Source organism: Thalassophryne amazonica, chromosome 13 (genome assembly GCF_902500255.1).
Source record: "Thalassophryne amazonica chromosome 13, fThaAma1.1, whole genome shotgun sequence".
Classification (NCBI taxonomy): Eukaryota; Metazoa; Chordata; class Actinopteri; order Batrachoidiformes; family Batrachoididae; genus Thalassophryne; species Thalassophryne amazonica.
Window position 1 is genome coordinate 77252384 of NC_047115.1, and position 18602 is coordinate 77270985.

Here is an 18602-nt window from a genome sequence, read left to right on the forward strand (position 1 = left end):
GTGATTTGGCGCTATATACATGTGCTCTGTCACTGTTTATCTCCATAGAAGCTACACAAACAATCTTTCATACAAACTGTTTCAAGGGACATTGCAGTGTTGTGGTGGAAATTACAGCAATAGTGTGGGACAACTACATTTTGTTTAAAAAAATCACAACAGTTGTATGACATTGAATACCCCAATTATGTTTTGATTATTTTACTGATATTCAGAGATATTTTAAAACATTAGAAAAAACATTTCTTTTTTATTCATTTTTATCATTTAAGATCAAAAGTCTGGGTGTGGGACAAGCACAAAACGGCAATATTTGCATATAATGATGATGAAAAAGTCATCAGACTACTAGAACAAATTTCTTAACACACTTTCATTGTAAAGATAACTATAAAAGTGACATTTCCCCTTTTTTCTGTTTTTCATACAATATGATCAAAGGACATAAGTGCCCATAGTCTAATAATCACCCTTATATAGGACACAGCATGCATGTAATTTTTTTTGATGACCCTGTTTGGGTTCCTATGTCAACATTTTGAGTCTTAAAGTAAATATAAATTGGTCTCTGGATAAAAATAAAATCTGTACATAATGGATCCTACATCTCTGGACAGAAATCCAAATAAACAAAATGTGGTGTTTTTGTCAAAAGCACTTCCTTTCAGATGTTAATGGCACAAATGTAACTCCATACCACTGAGTTGAGCTCTTGCAGCCAGCTGTGCTGCACGTCATAACTGTCTCATTTTGGGAGGAAAAAGCAGTTTTGGTTGGTTGTAACATGTCTGTACAATGTTTGGAAAGAGGTGTCATTTGATTTAAAACGGCAATTCGCTTTGAAGTTATTAATTCCGACCTCTACTCTATGAAACGTTAGCATTCGAAGCTGTGTATTTAGTCACACAAAACAGGAACAGAAGGATGATTCTTGTTTGTTCCCCACAACAAGACAAGCATCCCAGTTAGTGACTTTAATTTGCACAAAAGTGACTCAATTGACATTTTAAATGGCTGTGAGAGGGGTTAATGAAGAAGTTAGATCTGCACTTCTGGGGGGGGGGGGGGGAAGCAAAGCAAAGCTTTGACTCGCTGCTTCATTGTTTCAAGCTTCAAGTAGACCCACTCTGCAGTGGGTTCTGCAGTCAACAGAGAAATTATTTTCCCGATTAAAAACATAAAAAAAAAAAAATGGCTGCTCAAGCATAATGTCAACTGAAGGACAGATGAGAGAATCATTAAACAAAAAAAAAACTCAGTGCATCGAACCATTTCTTAATTCTTAAACAGAATTCTAATACCCAACCCTATTGATGTGTTTAATTTTAGGCTTCATATGACCCGAACACCAGTATGTGTGGAAAAATCGGAGCTGGTTATAAACTTTAGCTGGTGGAGATACTTAAATTTCAAAGCAGGTGTGCTTGAATTGGTTAATGCTTTAAATCCTGGCCACAAACATCTGGAGGAACTGGCTGAGGGAACAGAAAGCTTCTTCTGCGTGGTTTTTTTTTCTTCCCCTCTTAAACAAGGTCTGCTTGTTGTTTTTTTAGAACCATAAGCAACTAACAGTCTTGATGTCTACAGTGATAAGTACTCACTCTCAGCAGGAACCCCTTTTTTTTTCTCTATTCTGTGATTGTGACAAATCACCTGCCTGTAGACTGATGGCAAAAACAGCTTTGATCTGCCCTGTATGATTGGTTGCCATTAAATGTGCTGAAGTGATTAGAAAAGTTCAGAGAATTTTAACTTTTAAGAGCTCTGCACAAAAGCTGAAGTGTTCGGTAAACATGCCAGGTGCAGTGACATTTTTCTGCAGAATACTCTAATTTTTGGACTTTGGCACTCCATGGCGGGGGAGATGCACTTTATGGACACGGGCCCTCAGGACATTTCATGAGACTTCTGTCAGGGACCTGCAGGAACTCTCGGTTTATTTCATATTAATAAAGGACTAAGTGTATATCATCATACATGATGGCAGTATCGCTAAAAAAATGACTCATTGAATGAACTAGATTCAATTATGTGCAAGATTTCCATCTAATATATGTAGTCTCAACTCAAAAAAAGCACATCCATGCAAGATAATTTAGTTTAGTTGGGACTACATCTATTTGCTGGTGCGTCCCAACCCCATCACTTAAGTAGCATTTCTGAAGTTATCCACCACTGCATCTGAACACCGAAGGCAGCAGACATCACTGATCGTCATCCGGTGCCAGATGAGTTCCATTGTGCACATGGGGAGACAAGAAACAGGTCTGACTGTGTGCCTTAATGTGAGGATCAGTTCTGATGAGCTGAGCTGTATGGTGCAAACAGAGGGGCTGCGTTCATCATTGTGACATGAGCTGCTGCCTCCCTGCAAACTTCCCCTCCAACAGTGAGCAGCACTGTCTGGATGGCACGGATAAGGCAAAGTGTCGAGTTGACCAACTGAGACTGCACAGTTGAGCATGCATGGGAAATTTGGAGTTGAAGTGTAAATGTTTTGTAGTATTTGTCTTGATGAATTAACTGATCAAGATTAAGGTCTAGCAGTTTACTTAAAGGTGTATTCTCTCAACATTTACAAATAAAGAAATGGCACTTCAGCTCCACTAATTTAAGAACATTTAAGGGTGATTCTTAGACTACGGGCACTTATGTCCTTTGATCATATTGTATGAAAAACAGAAAACGGGAAATTTAACACTTTTATAGTTATCTTTACAATGAAAGTGTTAAGAAATTTGTTCTAGTAGTCTGATGACTTTTTCAGCATCATTATATGCAAATATTGCCGTTTTGTGCTTGTCCCACACCTAGACTTGTGATCTTCAATGATAAAAATGAATGGTAAAGAAATGTTTTTTCTAATGTTTTTAAAAATCTCTGAATAAAATATCAGTAAAATAATCAAAACATAATTGGGGTATTCAATGTCATACAACTTTTTTTTTTTTAAACAAAATGTTGTGTTATGTGTCGGACGCAGCTCGGAGAACCGACCAGCGTTTGAAGGACCCAGTATGAAATAAGCAGAGCACGGTACAAAGGCTAACTGAATTTAATACATAACAGTGACCATAATAATAATAAAAAGTGCGGTCTGGCGTGGTGCGCTCCCAGCAGCGATAATGGTCCGGAGCCAGAAGCTGTTTCGGACCCAAGGACCCCGCCGACACCCCCCAGGTGGCCGCAACAACCGAGTCTGTGAAAGAAGGAACCATTATGTGAGTCCACACTCTACACACAGAACACTTAAAGGTGTACAAACAGCAAACACTTCCTGGCTTGATTACTGATCAGCTTCCAACCTGCAGGCATGGAACATCTCGTTCACAAATCACCACAGCAGTGGAAGCTGATACATGACTAACATACAGCTCAATACAATAAGGTGTGAGGGACACCACATTTACTGACTGTATAACTGTTAGTCACAAAATCCAACGTACCTCAGGAAGTGTGCTGACGAGCGTGAGACCTCACCCCCTCCTCTTTCACAGACTGTGCATCAAACCTGGACATTCTCAGCGTCCGCTGCTGATGAGATGGCTCCCAAGACGACGATCTCACCCGTCTGGTCACAAGGTCGAGTCTCTGGCAAATGCACACTGTGCACTTCAGTCTTAAATGCCAACATACTCCAATCCCTCCAGATGCACCTCAGCTGTGAGTCCTGACGAGTCGCAGGTGATCAGGGTGAAGTCCTAACAGCCTCAGCAACACAGCCACTCAGTCCCAAATGCACGCCACCTGGGAGGAAACCAAATGACAAACAAACCGGCAGCCAGGCCCCCCCAGCCATACAACATGTTGTCCCACACTATTGCCGTAATTTCCACCACAACACTGTAATGTCCCTTTAAACAGTTTGTATGAAAGATTGTTTGGGTAGTTTCTATGGAGATAAACAGTGACATCAGAGCACATGTATACAGCACCAAATCACAACAAACAGTTGCCCTAAGGCGCTTTATATTGTAAGGCAATGGTGTGGTGGAAATTACATTTACAAGGCCAATAGTGCCCGTAGTTATAGAATCACCCTTAAATACTCAATCACAGGCAAGATCAAAATGTGCCTTGTTTGGTAAATTGGAGGGTTTTTTTTTTTTTTTTTTTTTTTTGGACCCATGTGGATTAAAATAAAACAAGATGCTGTGACATACTGAGAAAGTGAGTTTCCCAGCATGCTATTCAATGCCGACTGCTGTGGTACATATGCTGTTGGCATCATGAAGCTCAGTGGCGGTCCTAGACTGATTTACTCCCCGGGCGCAACCCCCTGCGTGCGCCCCCCCCCCCCCCCGCGCGCGCACACTAACGTGGCCACCACCTCCGCTCCACCACCCACGAAAACGCTTGACTTCGTCCAGAACACCCACAATCCCACAAATTAACTCACAACAGCTATTTTCAAGAACAAATTTCCGGTTTCAATGTCTACTGCAATAACAAACACAAAGATAAACAATAATTACTTCAATAAAGTTTTTGAACATAAAAAACAAGACTCAGTGACTTCACATTACACCTATGTACAGTACAGGTATTTAAGAAAGCACAACTGCACTACAGCACCACCCGATGGTCAAAATATTGCCATATATTGTCATTCAGTTTTACCAACAGAGTGCACTTTGCATTATCATTGAGTATCATTCACCATAATGAACAAGATTTAAACCTCCATTAAAGTCGCACCATATAAATAACAAAAGAAGTTAATCTGTATATTACAGAATACCATGAAGTGGCCAAAAATGTACCAAAAAACCCTATACATTAAAGTGGCAAAAATGGTAAAGCGCAATCATGTATCATAAATAAATGAACTAAGGACAGAGGTAAATTCTATACCATTACTGTATACATAAGAAATAAACACTATTGTGTATCATAAGTAACAGGAAGCAACAAGTGAAGAAGTTAACACTCTTTAAAGGCAAAAATGGCAAACCATAATAATTTGTCATAAATAACAAGTGCAAAAGAAGTAAGAAGAAAACAGTCTATAAGAGGTCTATTAGAAAAGTATCCGACCTTTTTTAAAAAAAAACAAAAAAACATGGATTTGAATCACGTGCTTGCGTGAGCCAACCTTGAACCTTCATGCGCATGCGTGATTTTTTTTTTATTTTTTTCACGCCTGTTGGTTGCGTCATTCGCCTTTGAGTGGTCCACCCCCCTCGGCGGATTTTCATTGTCAGGGAAATGGCTGAGACTGCTGCTTTGCTTGATCAAATTTTTTTTTAGAAACTGAGGCACGTCCATGTGGACACCATTCGAGAAATTCAGGTGGTTTTTGGTGAAAATTTTATGAGCTTCAAAGACATTAAGGGATGTTACTGTCGCTTTAAGGATGCCCTCAGCAGCTGTGGGGCACGCCGCACTCCAGCTGCCATCGACAGGCTGAACGATCATTTCATTTCTAAACGGATCGCTCTGTGGAGCCGTGACCATCGTGTGCACTTTCTCTGGACATCACCCATTTTCCTGCAGATTTCACTTTTAACAAGAGATTTTGTTGTGGAAAGCCGAGTGGACGCTTCGCGCATCATGATAGATTTGCTACTGGACCGACACAAAACCTCCGTTTTTGGGCGTGCGGAATTCCTCCGCACGTCTGTCTCAATTTGCCGAAAAAGTGCTGATGTCCACGTCTTTTCACAATTCCTGTGCTAGTCCAGACGACGTCCCGGATAAAACACAGCGTCCAGTTTGGAAATGAACGGCACATTCCACTGTTACGAGGAGATTTTGTCATGGAAACGAGTGGACGCTTCGCGCATCATGATGGATTCGCTGCTGGACCGACACAAAACCACCTCCGTTTTGGTCTCACAGGACGGCTTTGAGATGGCGTTCAGACAGCTGTCGCTGGTTTTTCAGTCGAGTGATTATTCAAGAAATTGTGGATGAGCCTGGACATGCCAGAACATGTTCTGTGAGGCTTCATCACGGCGTTGCTTTGCACATTGCGGCACCGCCGTGACGCCCGGAATTCCTCTGCACGTCTGTCTCAATTTGCCGAAAAAGTGCTGATGTCCACGTCTTTTCACAATTCCTGTGCTAATCCAGATGACGTCCCGGATAAAACACAGCGTCCAGTTTGGAAATGAACGGCACATTCCACTGTTACGAGGAGTTTGTCATGGAAAGGAGCGGATGCTTCGCGCGTCACGACGACAAGCAAGACAAACACCTCCGTTTCAGAGTGCCAGAAGGACAAGCTGGGACATGCCTTTCAGTGCTTACCAGTTGAGTGAGTATCAGAGAAATTGTGGAGAGGTGGACATGTCCCAGCTTGCCAAAAGCAACGCCGTGATGAAGCGTCACAGAACATGTTCTGGCATGTCCAGGCTTGTCCACAATTTCTTGGCTAATTGCTCAACTGAAAAACCACCGACAGCTGTCTGAACACCATCTCAAAGCCGTCCTGAGACCAAAACGGTGGTGGTTTTGTGTCGGTCCAGCAGCGGATCCATCATGACGCACGAAGCGTCCGCTCGGCTTTCCATGACAAAATCTCTTAAGTGAAATCTGCAGGAAAATGGGTGATGTCCAGCTCTTGTGTTAACCAGAGAAAGTGCACACGATGGTCACGGATCCACAGAGCGATCCGTTTAGAAATGAAATGGTCATTCAGCCTGTCTGACAGCTGGAGCGCGGCGCGCCCCACAGCTGCTGAGGGTGTCCTTAAAGCGACAGTAACATCCCTTAATGTCTTTGAAGCTCATAAAATTTTCACCAAAAACCACCTGAATTTCTCGAATGGTTTCCACATGGATGTGCCTCAGTTTCTAAAAAAAAAAAAAAAAAAATTGATCAAGCAAAGCAGCAGTCTCTCAGCCATTTCCCTGACAATGAAAATCCGCCAAGAGGGTGGACCACTCCTCACTCAAAGCCTGCTCACAGGCGAATGACGCAACCGACAGGCGTGAAAAAAATCACACATGCGCATGAAGGGTCAAGGTTGGCTCACGCAAGCACACGTGATTCAAATCCATATGGTGTGTTTTTTTTTTTAAGGTTGGATAATTTTCTAATAGACCTCATATACAAAAGTTTGCAGGAGGGCATCATAATTGTTTGCCACAGTGCTCACTATCTGTGATGTGAAATTCCATCAAGTATGAGCATTTCTGGGCAACCTTGAGCAGCCTGCAGACTGAAGAAAAGACATCCTCTTTGTGGATTTTGAGAAAAATGTGGCAAACCAAGAGTGATGCAAAAAATATTCTACACTCAGATAACCATTTAGCCCCCTGAGACAGAACCAGGTTCAGTCTTTGTGCATAGCAATACACAAACATTGCACTGGGGGCTATTGCTGAAGCCATGGCTTCTTCGTAAGGAAGACTATCAAATGGCTTCGCCAAAATCCGGTCCACAACATTCAAATTGTCTGCCATTATGTGCAGCTTGCTACCTAGCTAGCTCGCTAGCTGGGACTGGCGCGAGGCTAGTGTGAAGTTTGTCCGCCTGTGAGTGCTTTGTGACGGTGGAGGAGCTCAGCAGCACCCGCTGCTAAAGTAGGGACAGAAACTGCAATAGAAGTCAGAGTGATAGAAGTCAGTCTCCAAACACACCAGCTAGTCGTTTTTAACAAAGAAAATGCAACTAAGGATTAGGAAAGTCTCCGGTTCAACTCAGAACAGAATGAAAATTAAAAAGTGCTCCCACGGATGTTTACACCAAAAGATCGCTGATTCGCTCATTTTGCTGTCAATCAAAAAGGGATTCGTCCTCAGTCAGACCATCCAATCATCATGCAGCAGCTGAGCGTCCGGGCCAGCCGAGGCCTGCCCACTGCCCCATAGACCCCCAGACACGCTGAGATGGGCGGGACAAAGCCCAGCATTTATCCAATGACTCGTCTCATTTCGCAGCAGTCTTTGCTTCGCTATTAAACTCTGTGGACGCTCAGCGTCCACACTGTTTAAAGCACTGTGAAGCTGCGGGAATACGTAAATCAATACATACCTTTTTCCTTTGCTCGTTTCTCCTTTTCTTCTTTCTTTTTCTTTCGAAATTGGGCACCTGATGGCTTTGATCGTTTCCTATCCATGATTGTCTTACTCCGTTTTGACCACCTCCTCGTCCAAACATTGAATGATTCCCCCCTCCCCCTGCACAAACTCTGCACTGTGCAGCGTCGCTCACCTAATGCGAGAGGTGAGATGGGGGGGGGGGAGCTCTGCCGTAACATAACCACGAACTCCCCCGTCAGGACAACCCCCCCACCCCAGTTTTATTTTTTAAATTTTTTTCCGCACGCTCGTGATGCCGCCCCGGCCGGCTGCCCGGTCGGCCTGCCTCCAGGACCGCCCCTGATGAAGCTTGCAAAACTGCACTATTAAGTGTTTAAAGTGTGAAAACTGCCACGGCTAACAAACTGTCAACAATTCCACTGGGAAGAATTCCAGTAAAATCTGGACCCTTGCTGGTCTACATGTACTAATGTTTGTTTTTACTTTATTTTCAAGAGTCAGTGTGGAGACTTTATGCTTTACCTTCACTGAGTCTTAATTGGCAGTTTGTGCAAAAATTAAACTTGATGTGCTTTTAGTTTTCTTTAATGGTCAGAATGGCTACAAGCACATTTCTAACTCTTTGAAATGTCTTTGCTTGAAATCAGTCATTAAATACAAATGAGCCATAGGTCAGACCTGAACCTTTGCAAGGAGATCAGGGAGGAGAAACTAGACCTCTGAGATAACACTGAAGTAGCAGGATGATGTTGGTCTCAAGCCCCTTTCACACTGGGCCCACTTCAAGTTGCGTCACGATGACGCAGGAATGTCTGCGTCAGGTGCGCACATCAGGGGCAGAGAGGAGGTGAGGACGCAGCCTGCAGGTTCTCTGCAAAGAGGAGTCAGAGTGCACAGTTTGGCTGCAGCCAGACTGTGCACTCTGATTTTTCTTCTACTTTATACAGTAGTGTTCAGAATAATAGTAGTGCTATGTGACTAAAAAGATTAATCCAGGTTTTGAGTATATTTCTTATTGTTACATGGGAAACAAGGTACCAGTAGATTCTCACAAATCCAATAAGACCATGCATTCATGATATGCACACTCTTAAGGCTATGAAATTGGGCTATTTAAAAAAAAAAAGTAGAAAAGGGGGTGTTCACAATAATAGTAGCATCTGCTGTTGATGCTACAAACTCAAAACTATTATGTTCAAACTGCTTTTTTAGCAATCCTGTGAATCACTAAACTAGTATTTAGTTGTAGAACCACAGTTTTCATGATTTCTTCACATCTGCGAGGCATTAATTTTGTTGCTTTGGAACCAAGATTTTGCTCGTTTACTAGTGTGCTTGCGGTCATTGTCTTGTTGAAACATCCATTTCAAGGGCATGTCCTCTTCAGCATAAGGCAACATGATCTCTTCAAGTATTTTGACATATCCAAACTGATCCATGATATCTGGTATGCGATATATAGGTCCAACACCCTAGTAGGAGAAACATGCCCATATCATGTTTGCACCACCATGCTTCACTGTCTTCACTGTGAACTGTGGCTTGAATTCAGAGTTTGGGGGTCATCTCACAAACTGTCTGCGGCCCTTGGACCCAAAAAGAACAATTTTACTCTCATCAGTCCACAAAATATTCCTCCATTTCTCTTTAGGCCAGTTAATGTGTTCTTTGGCAAATTGTAACCTCTTCTGCACATGTCTTTTATTTAACAGAGGGACTTTGCGGAGGATTCTTGCAAATAAATTAGCTTCACACAGGCACCTTCTACCTTCACACAGCACTTACAGGTAACTCCAGACTGTCTTTGATCATCCTGGAGCTGATCAATGGGTGAGCCTTTGCCATTCTGGTTATTCTTCTATCCATTTTGATGGTTGTTTTCCATTTTCTTCCACGCGTCTCTGCTTTTTGTCCATTTTAAAGCATTGGAGATCATTGTAGATGAACAGCCTATAATTTGTTGCACCTGCCGATATGTTTTCCCCTCTCCAATCAACTTTTTAATCAAACTACGTCCCATTTTCCTCAGGCTTTCAAAGAGAAATCATGTTCAACAGGTGCTGGCTTCATCCTTAAATAGGGGACACCTGATTCACACCTGTTTGTTCCACAAAATTGACGAACTCACTGAATGAATGCCACACTACTGTTATTGTGAACACCCCCTTTTCTACTTTTTTTTGCAATAGCCCAATTTCATAGCCTTAAGAGTGTGCATATCATGAATGCTTGGTCTTGTTGCATTTGTGAGAATCTACTGGTACCTTGTTTCCCATGTAACAATAAGAAATATACTCAAAACCTTGATTAATCTTTTTAGTCACATAGCACTATTATTCTGAACACTACTGTATTTGTTCTTGTGCTGAGCTGCAGGTCTGTGCTCTGAGTTCTGTTATAATTTATCTTTCTTCCTTTGACCGCAAGATGCGTGCGTGCAAACGAACCGTCAGAGTAAATGTGGACATGTCCTGTCTCTGGCAGTCGGTCTGTGAGCAGGACATTTATGGACTTTATTTAAACACATTTGTGAGAGAAAAGCGAGGAGCTGCAGCAGCTGCAATCAGCATTTTTTTTTTTGTGCTCTTTTTGAGCGTTTTTTACTGCATTGAGTACACAGTATAAAACAATCCTGCATGATGTATACTTTGGGAACAGTGGAACACAGCAGGAATCATAAATTGGCGTCTGGTAATGTTGTATTGAGTGTGTGGCTTCCAGTCACGTTGAGTGCCGTCCTGTTGTTCTGACTTGTGCTGAGACCCCTTAATTTCTGCATCGCGTACAGGACGCAAAAAATTAAACATGTTTCATTTTTGGCATCCGATTTGCTTTGTCCTTTGAGTCCCTCGCACTGTATTGGCGTCGAGCTGCATCATCTCAGCACTAAGTTGCTTCCATGCCGCGTCGTCATGACACCCGATTCAACTCGAAGCAGCCCCGGTGTGAAAGCGGCTTTAGTACTTCCAGCAATTGTCATGCAAATTAATGTTCATTTCTAAACTTGGCAGACGTGCAAATGTGGCTAAAGAAATGATTAAGATGACCACAACTTCTGCACCCAGTGAATCTGTTGGACCATCAGCCCCCAAAAAACTGCCCGCTGCCATTGAAACCCTGCAACAACATGAACTGTGTCCACTACAACCATTTTTGTGATGAAGTGGTGGAGTTCCCCGATGGTTCGGACAAGGAAGACTGTCCATCGCAATGTGAAGCAGGTAACTGCTTCTGATGGTACAACTCTCTGTAGTACACAAGCATCAACACTGCAGCAATGTTTCAAGAATTTTAGAACTTGGTGGAAGGGTTCAGCAGGAATATGTGGAAAATGCACCTGTTAACATGCAGTGGGTATATCTCCAGGTCCTCAGCCTCTGAGATGAAGATGGTTGGGAAGAGTGTATGTAGTCATGAGTTTGGCTTGTGATGCCTTTGTAGGAAAACAAAGGTCAAGTTTTCAGGGTCTTGGTGCTTCCCGTCTTATGGCAGTTGACCTGGACACTACTAGGTCCCGAAAGAGGATCTTTGCAAACCACCAGAATGACTGTTAAAACTAATTGTTACTTATTAACTTGTATGAGGGGCATTACTTGGATTGTGAGGGGCATCCACATTGATGTTTTGGCTACATGCTGCATTTGCAGCATAAGCTAGCACTCTGGTGCCTCAGTGCTGAGGACGTCACTGGCTGGAGAAAGTAAAGGACACATCTCACCTGGATGTGGCAGATGGGTACTTCTGAGAGGTGGGGCTGGACCAATTATCCACTTGGGTGGCTGTCATCCAGGACCAGAGATGATGCAGTGACACCAGCACATTTTCAGACTTTAAATGTGAACAAATCTTTGTCAAACACAAACCAGGTCTTCAACATAAAAGTATAAAATGGGATGTCTAGTAAGTCCCTTCGGCTGCTCCCTTGTTTGCACTTGGGGTCGCCACAGGAAATCCAAGGTGGATCTGCATGTTGAATTGGCACAAGTTTTACGTCGGATGCCCTTCCTGACGCAACTCCACATTGCATGGAGAAATGTGGCAGGGGTGGGATTTGAACCCGGAACCTTCTGAACTGAAACCAAGTGCATTAACCACTTGGCCAAAGTAAATTTAAAGTCCAACGGAATTAAGTTTATATGGATTAAACTTAAAAATCACTGTTTGGGCCAGCAGAACCTCATTTGCAAATGAAGGACTTGTTTTTGGCTGATATAATCTTTTTGGTCTCAAAACAGCTGCAATGAAACTATTTTGAGTACCCCCCACACAAAACTTTCCTAATTTCAGCTTCTAAATTGTGACTTTCCAACTTCATTACTCATCTTACCTGACAGATTCTCTTTAGGTTGTTGAAAAAAAAAAAGACATTTGAGGGCATTTTGGGCCATAAGAACAGACACTTTATGGATCTGTGTCGAATTGGTCTTTCTACAGTGACAAAATGTCCTGTTTTCCCAGGACATAGAAAGTGATAACAATGTCCTGGTTTCCATTGGGCCATTAAATTGAATAAACTATCTCATTGTGAGGCAGAGTGTCCTGGTTTTCAGTAATCAAAATATGGTCACCCTAAATTATGAATCCTTATGAGTACAAGATTTCCATGAGTTGAAAGATGGAATGTTCCAGTGGAAAATGTGTTCCACACGATATGCGAATCTCAGCACTCAGAAAGCACTCCCTAAACTGGCTGCCAAGTTCTAAACCTTATCGCTTCATTGCCTAGCAACCTTGTAAATTGCTTAGATGTTAACTTCTAGGCTTAAGCCCCTTTCACACTGGGCTTGCGTACAGTTACGTTGTTATGCTTATGGAGTTTGCTGGAAAACTGGACAGGTTTTGGCGTAGTCTGTGTAGGCTGGTGTGTGGTTGCATTCCTTGTCTTACTTTTAGTTGCTTACTGCCACGTATGTAGCCCTCGTTGCTATATTTTCTGTCCACTCCTGCCTACTTTTTTTTTTTTCAACAGTGTGGAAATGCGCTCCATTCTCTAAACGGTACATGAACACCCTCACGTTGCACGCAAGGAGAGAGGGAGAGGAAACTAAGCAGTGGAAATCACAGCTTTCCGAGTGGCACCTGAAAACCCCCTGTTGTGGCAATTCACTTGAGCATGAAGGTTTGAACAGGTTTGATCCACAGAGTTGACACATGTCCCCTCGCTGGCCATCCAACTGTGAGGAGTTAACCTGGATGTGGAAATGTCCCCCCCCCCGCTGGCAATTTGTCTGAGCTGGAGTTAATGGATTTTATTAACATGCCACAATTGTGACAGACTGGACGACATGAAAAGTGAAGCAAAGCAGAGCTGCTCCTGGCGGTCACGTGCAAACCCCGCATGAGAAGTGAGTTGTGGACATGTTCGCTGAACGTGGAAGCTTGACTCGCCGCTTCTTCCATGATTTTGAAGCTTCACTACCAGAAAAGTCCAGCAGGATGAATAAAATCTATCAATCCAGGTACGTACTGATAAAAGGTGTTTTTTTTTTTTTTGCCCTGGTATGTAGAATTGCAGAGGCTTGGTGTATCATAGTGTTGTGTAGATTTACAAACAGTTGCAGTGTGTTGTGTAGACTTGCTTTAAAAGCTGCGTACTTTGTGTCCAGTGCTCCATGCTGAAAAAAATTAAACTGGTTTAATTTTTCTGCATACATCTCACGTAGCCCTCAGCATCATGCTGCATAGGGGAGCAAAAACTGTGTAGAGCTACTTAACTTGGCATCATCAGTACGCCGCAATACGCAACTGTACACTGGCCCTGGGGTGAAAGGGGCTTTAGAGTTTAATTTTTCTGAAATCCATCAAAGTTTGGCAGTCTGAACAATCCTTCAGCTTCCAGATCACAACTCTGTGCACTTCCGGATGCCTTGCGCAGGATCAGAATTCCAATATGGTCCATGTGTAAGTCTGAAATATGTGGCATGTTGTGTGGAAGATGTTTTTTGTGTAAGCAGTAGCGTAAGGGTTACAAAAAGGGGCTTGGACCACAGTGTCATAGGTCCATTTTCATGATCAGGTAACAAATCAGTTTGCTCCCCTGTCATTTCATTTATCAGAAGCCATAACTAGAAGCCTGCATGGACAGTGGTCTTTCAATATGAAATTCATCATTTAATAAGGATGCATATTCCTGAACCACAAAGCAGGTGTCAATGTTCAGCAGGTGGCAGGAATGTAAAGACTAATCAGTATTGAGTGGGTAAAAGTGCCCAAGATGAGTGCGCCAAGCTTGTGGCATCATATTCAAGAAGACCTGAGGCTGTATTTGCTGCCAAAGGTGCATCAACAAAGTATGGAGCAAAAGGTGTGAATACTTATGTACGTTTTAATTTTAATAAATTTCACAAAAACTTCAAAACATTTTTCATGTTATCATTAAGGGGTGTAGTGAGTAGAATTTTGAGGGGGAAAAAAACTACTCCATTTTGGAATGAGGCTGTAACAACACAATGTGAGGAAAAAGTGAAGTGCTGTCACTGCTTTCTGGGTGCACTGTACAGTGAGAAAAATAAGTATTTGTACACCCTGCGATTTTGCAAGTTCTCCCACTTAGAAATCATGGAGGGGTCTGAAATTTTCATCTTAGGTGCATGTCCACTGAGGGACATAATCTAAAAAAAAAATCCGGAAATCACCATGCACCTTGTATGTGTTTTTTTTTTTTTTTAATTTGTATGTTACTGCTGCAAATCAGTATTTGAACACCTGTGAAAATCAATGCTAATATTTGGTACAGTAGCCTTTGTTTGCAGTTACAGAGGTCAAACGTTTCTTGTAGTTTTTCACCAGGTTTGCACACACTGCAGCAGGGATTTTGGTCCACTCCTCCATACAGATCTTCTCTAGATCTTTCTGGTTTGGAGTTTCAGCTCCCTCCAAAGATTTTCTATTGAGTTCAGGTCTGGAGACTGGCCAGGACACTCCAGGACCTTGAAATGCTTCTTACGGAGCCCCTCCTTAGTTGCCCTGGCTGTGTGTTTGGGGTCATTGTCATGCTGGAAGACCCAGCCATGACCCATCTTCAATGCTGTTACTGAGGGGAAGGAGGTTGTTTGCCAAAATCTCGCAATGCATGACCCCATCCATCCTCCCTTCAATACGGTGCAGTCGTCCTGTCCCCTTTGCAGAAGAGCACCCCCAGAGTATGATGCTTCCACCCCCATGCTTCATGGTTGTGATGGTTTTCTTGGGGTTGTTCTCATCCTCTAAACATGGTAAGTGGAGTTGATTCCAAAAAGCTCTATTCTGATCTCATACCACATGACCTTCTCCCATGCCTCCTCTGGATTATCCAGATGGTCACTGGTGAACTTCAAATGGGTCTGGACATGTGCTGGCTTGAGCAGGGGGACCTTGCTGCCCTGCAGGATTTTAAACCATGACAGCATCTTGTTACTAATGTAATCTTTGCGACTGTGGTCCCAGCTCTCTTCAGGTCATTGACCAGGTCCTCCTGTGTAGTTCTGAGCTTTCTCAGACTCATCCTTACCCCACAAAGTGAGATCTTGCATGGAATCCCATACAGAGGGAGATTGACAGTCATCTTGTGTTCTTCCACTTTCTAATAAATAACAGTTGTCTTCTACCAAGCTGCTTGCCTGTTGTCCTGTAGTCCGTCCCAGCCTGTGTAGGTCTAGAGTTGTCCCTGGTGTCCTTAGACAGCTCTTTGGTCTTGGCTATGGTGGACAGGTTGGAGTGTGACTGAGTGTGAAAACAGGTGTATTTTATACAGGTAACAAGCTCAAACAGGTGCAATTAATACAGGTAAAGAGTGCAGAATAAGAGGGCTTCTTAAAGAAAAATTAACAGGTCTGTGAGAGCCAGAATTTCTTGCTGGTTGGTAGGTGTTCAAATACTTATTTGCAGCAGTAACATACAAATCATACATTGATTTTCCTTTATAGATTATGTCTCTCACAGTAGACATGCACCTAGGATGAAAATTTCCAACCCCTCCATGATTTCTAAGTGGGAGAACTTGCAAAACTGCAGGGTGTTCAAATACTTATTTTCCTCACTATATATATATAGGCATAACAAAGTTGCTTTTGTGGATGATGGTTTGAATCTGTGTTGTTGTTCTGTCTGTGATGGAGTTTTAGTTGGTTGAGTTTTGTCTTTTGGACCCTTCATCTGTCTGCTATATCCCTGTCATGTGCTCCTGTCTCTTGTGAGTGTGTGCATGCGGTGTTGTTGGCTTTGTCTTACCATTAGTTTTCTGTGTCCTCATTGTTCTCATTTCTGCTCCCATTTCTCCTTCTCTTGCAGTGTCAGTCGGTTCTTCCAGGTCTAGTACCACCTATCTCTACCCAGTTTATGTCCACTGTTGTCTTTTTACTTGGTTCTTGTCTGTTTTCCCCACTGTCAGCTCTCCATGTTCCATTTGTGATATTGCTCCTCAGTCCCTGTTCCTATCTGGCATATCTGTGCCTATGGAGTCTTCTGTTCTTATCTTTGTTCTCACATCTAATCCCAACTTCATAGCTTGTATTAGATCTTGTCATCTCACCTTCTATCTTGTCTGTTATCTCTGTATCTGCTTTCATGTTTTCTTGTTCTGTTATCAGGTTAAATGTCAGATTGTGTCCTTGCATTTTTATTATCTTAAGTTACTTGCATATGGCTTGGGATCTGCTGCCCCCTAGTGTTCCCTTATTGTTAGCACATTTCTGCCGGCACAGTCGATACACCTGCGAATAATTGGTCTGTTATTTCAGTCACATGTTTGTCTTTCGGTTGCTGGTCCACTGAACGTTGTGTGAAGTTCTCCTGTGATCTTCGCGGTTGCGAGTACCTGATTTTCATTTTTTCACCCCTTATGACTGTTTCCTGGAGTCTCCTCATCCTGAGTGGTTTGACACTGTATTTTTGTTCTTCCCGGATTACCCTTGCCTTGTGTGGGTTGAACATGTTCCACTGTTGTATCCTGTCACCGCATGTTTGAAATCACCTTTTGATGAAGAAATTGTTTTTGACTCCACCTTCATGTCTGGACTGACCTGCTATTTTTGGGTTTTACTGGTTTAACACAACCCGTGACACAAAGTTAACATCAGATGTTTTTCTTGTAACTTTGTGCTCTTAATTTGGGTTATTTCAAGGTAATGGAATTTTTTTTCAGTCGTTGCTTACATAAGCCCACTGTCCCACTCATCTACTGTTTTTCTGAAGTTCTGTGCAGCAATAAGACATAATGACAAGAAATGATGTCATACAGTCCTGATTTTCAAGTACACAATTCAGAGTAAATGCAAAAGAACCAATTAAAATGTCAAGTTAATGAACACTTTTGTTGTTGGCGTGGTTTTTAAATAAAAAAATGCACAATATATCTTAGACATAGATATTGCGACATTTGTTGAATTTAAATAAAACTCAACAGTGCTAAATTGTGTTCACATGACTAACCAATGACCCCGACTGGAAAATCACTAAGGGCCCTTGGGCAAGGCCTTTAATCCCCTATTGCTCCCGGTGTCGTAAGCGCCTTGTATGGCAGCACCCTGACATCGGGCTGAATGAGGCATAATTGTAAAGCACTTTGAGCATCAGATGCAGATGGAAAAGCGCTATATAAATGCAGTCCATTTACCATTTAAAGTAGACCTGCATTGAAATAAATGTGGTCAGATTTCAGAAATAAATAGCTATGTATTTATAAGACCCTTGTGAATGCAGTAAAGTAAATCTGTAAGCCCAAATTTGTAATTCAGCGGAGAAATCTTCATTTAAAAATGACAAATTTGCAGCTAAAATTTAGCCCTCTGTGAAGTTTGTACAGCCATATCATTTCCATGACATCAGGGACAAGACGACGTACTCCTGCCTTCAGTCCGATCCCGCATTGAAATTGATTTTATCTGTTAGTAATGTTACTTATACACGTCCTGGTTTCAACATCCAAAAGTAAGCTGCAATGAATGAGATACAGATCTGTGTGCTCAGATCAGCAACGACATCAACAGTGGGCGCCGTTCTTCCTCTCCCGCTGTCTGCCTCCGCTGCGCTTAAGTCTGCGGGCTTGTTAACCGCCGACGCGGGCCACTCACACCGTCGTGTCTGCTTTGGTGTTGTGCCAAATTCAGTGCACAACACCGGCATCACCTCTCTGTCTACTGAATGGAGCTGCAGCACACTTGGCACAAGTCCTGAGATTACGCTCGCTGTTTTAATGCGACGCGGCCGGTACACCTGTTGCTGCAAGGACAGACTTCTTGCGGCAAAATCCACAGCACCGCACGTCTCGGCAATCGGAGCCCCAGAGCTCCATGGATGCTGAGAGAGGTTTATATATTTTTAATGACTGGGATTCTTTGCGGGTCTCGCCTCCATATCCCGCGATGGTACCGGAGGCGAAAGACAGTAGATTTTCATTGCGACACCACTCAAACGGGCGTATGGAAAAAGTCCCCCAAAATAATTTTCAAGCACAAATAAAAAGTGTACTCACCAAACGTGCCGCAAGACAATATGAAGTTTTTAAAAAAGTAGATCCTTCCGTATAAGACAAGAAAAAGGTGCAGATGCAAACTGATGTTAAATCCACAAATTACAATTGGCTCAATGCATGCTGGGAGAGGGTCTTGTCCGTGACGTCTCGGCAGCGTCCATGAT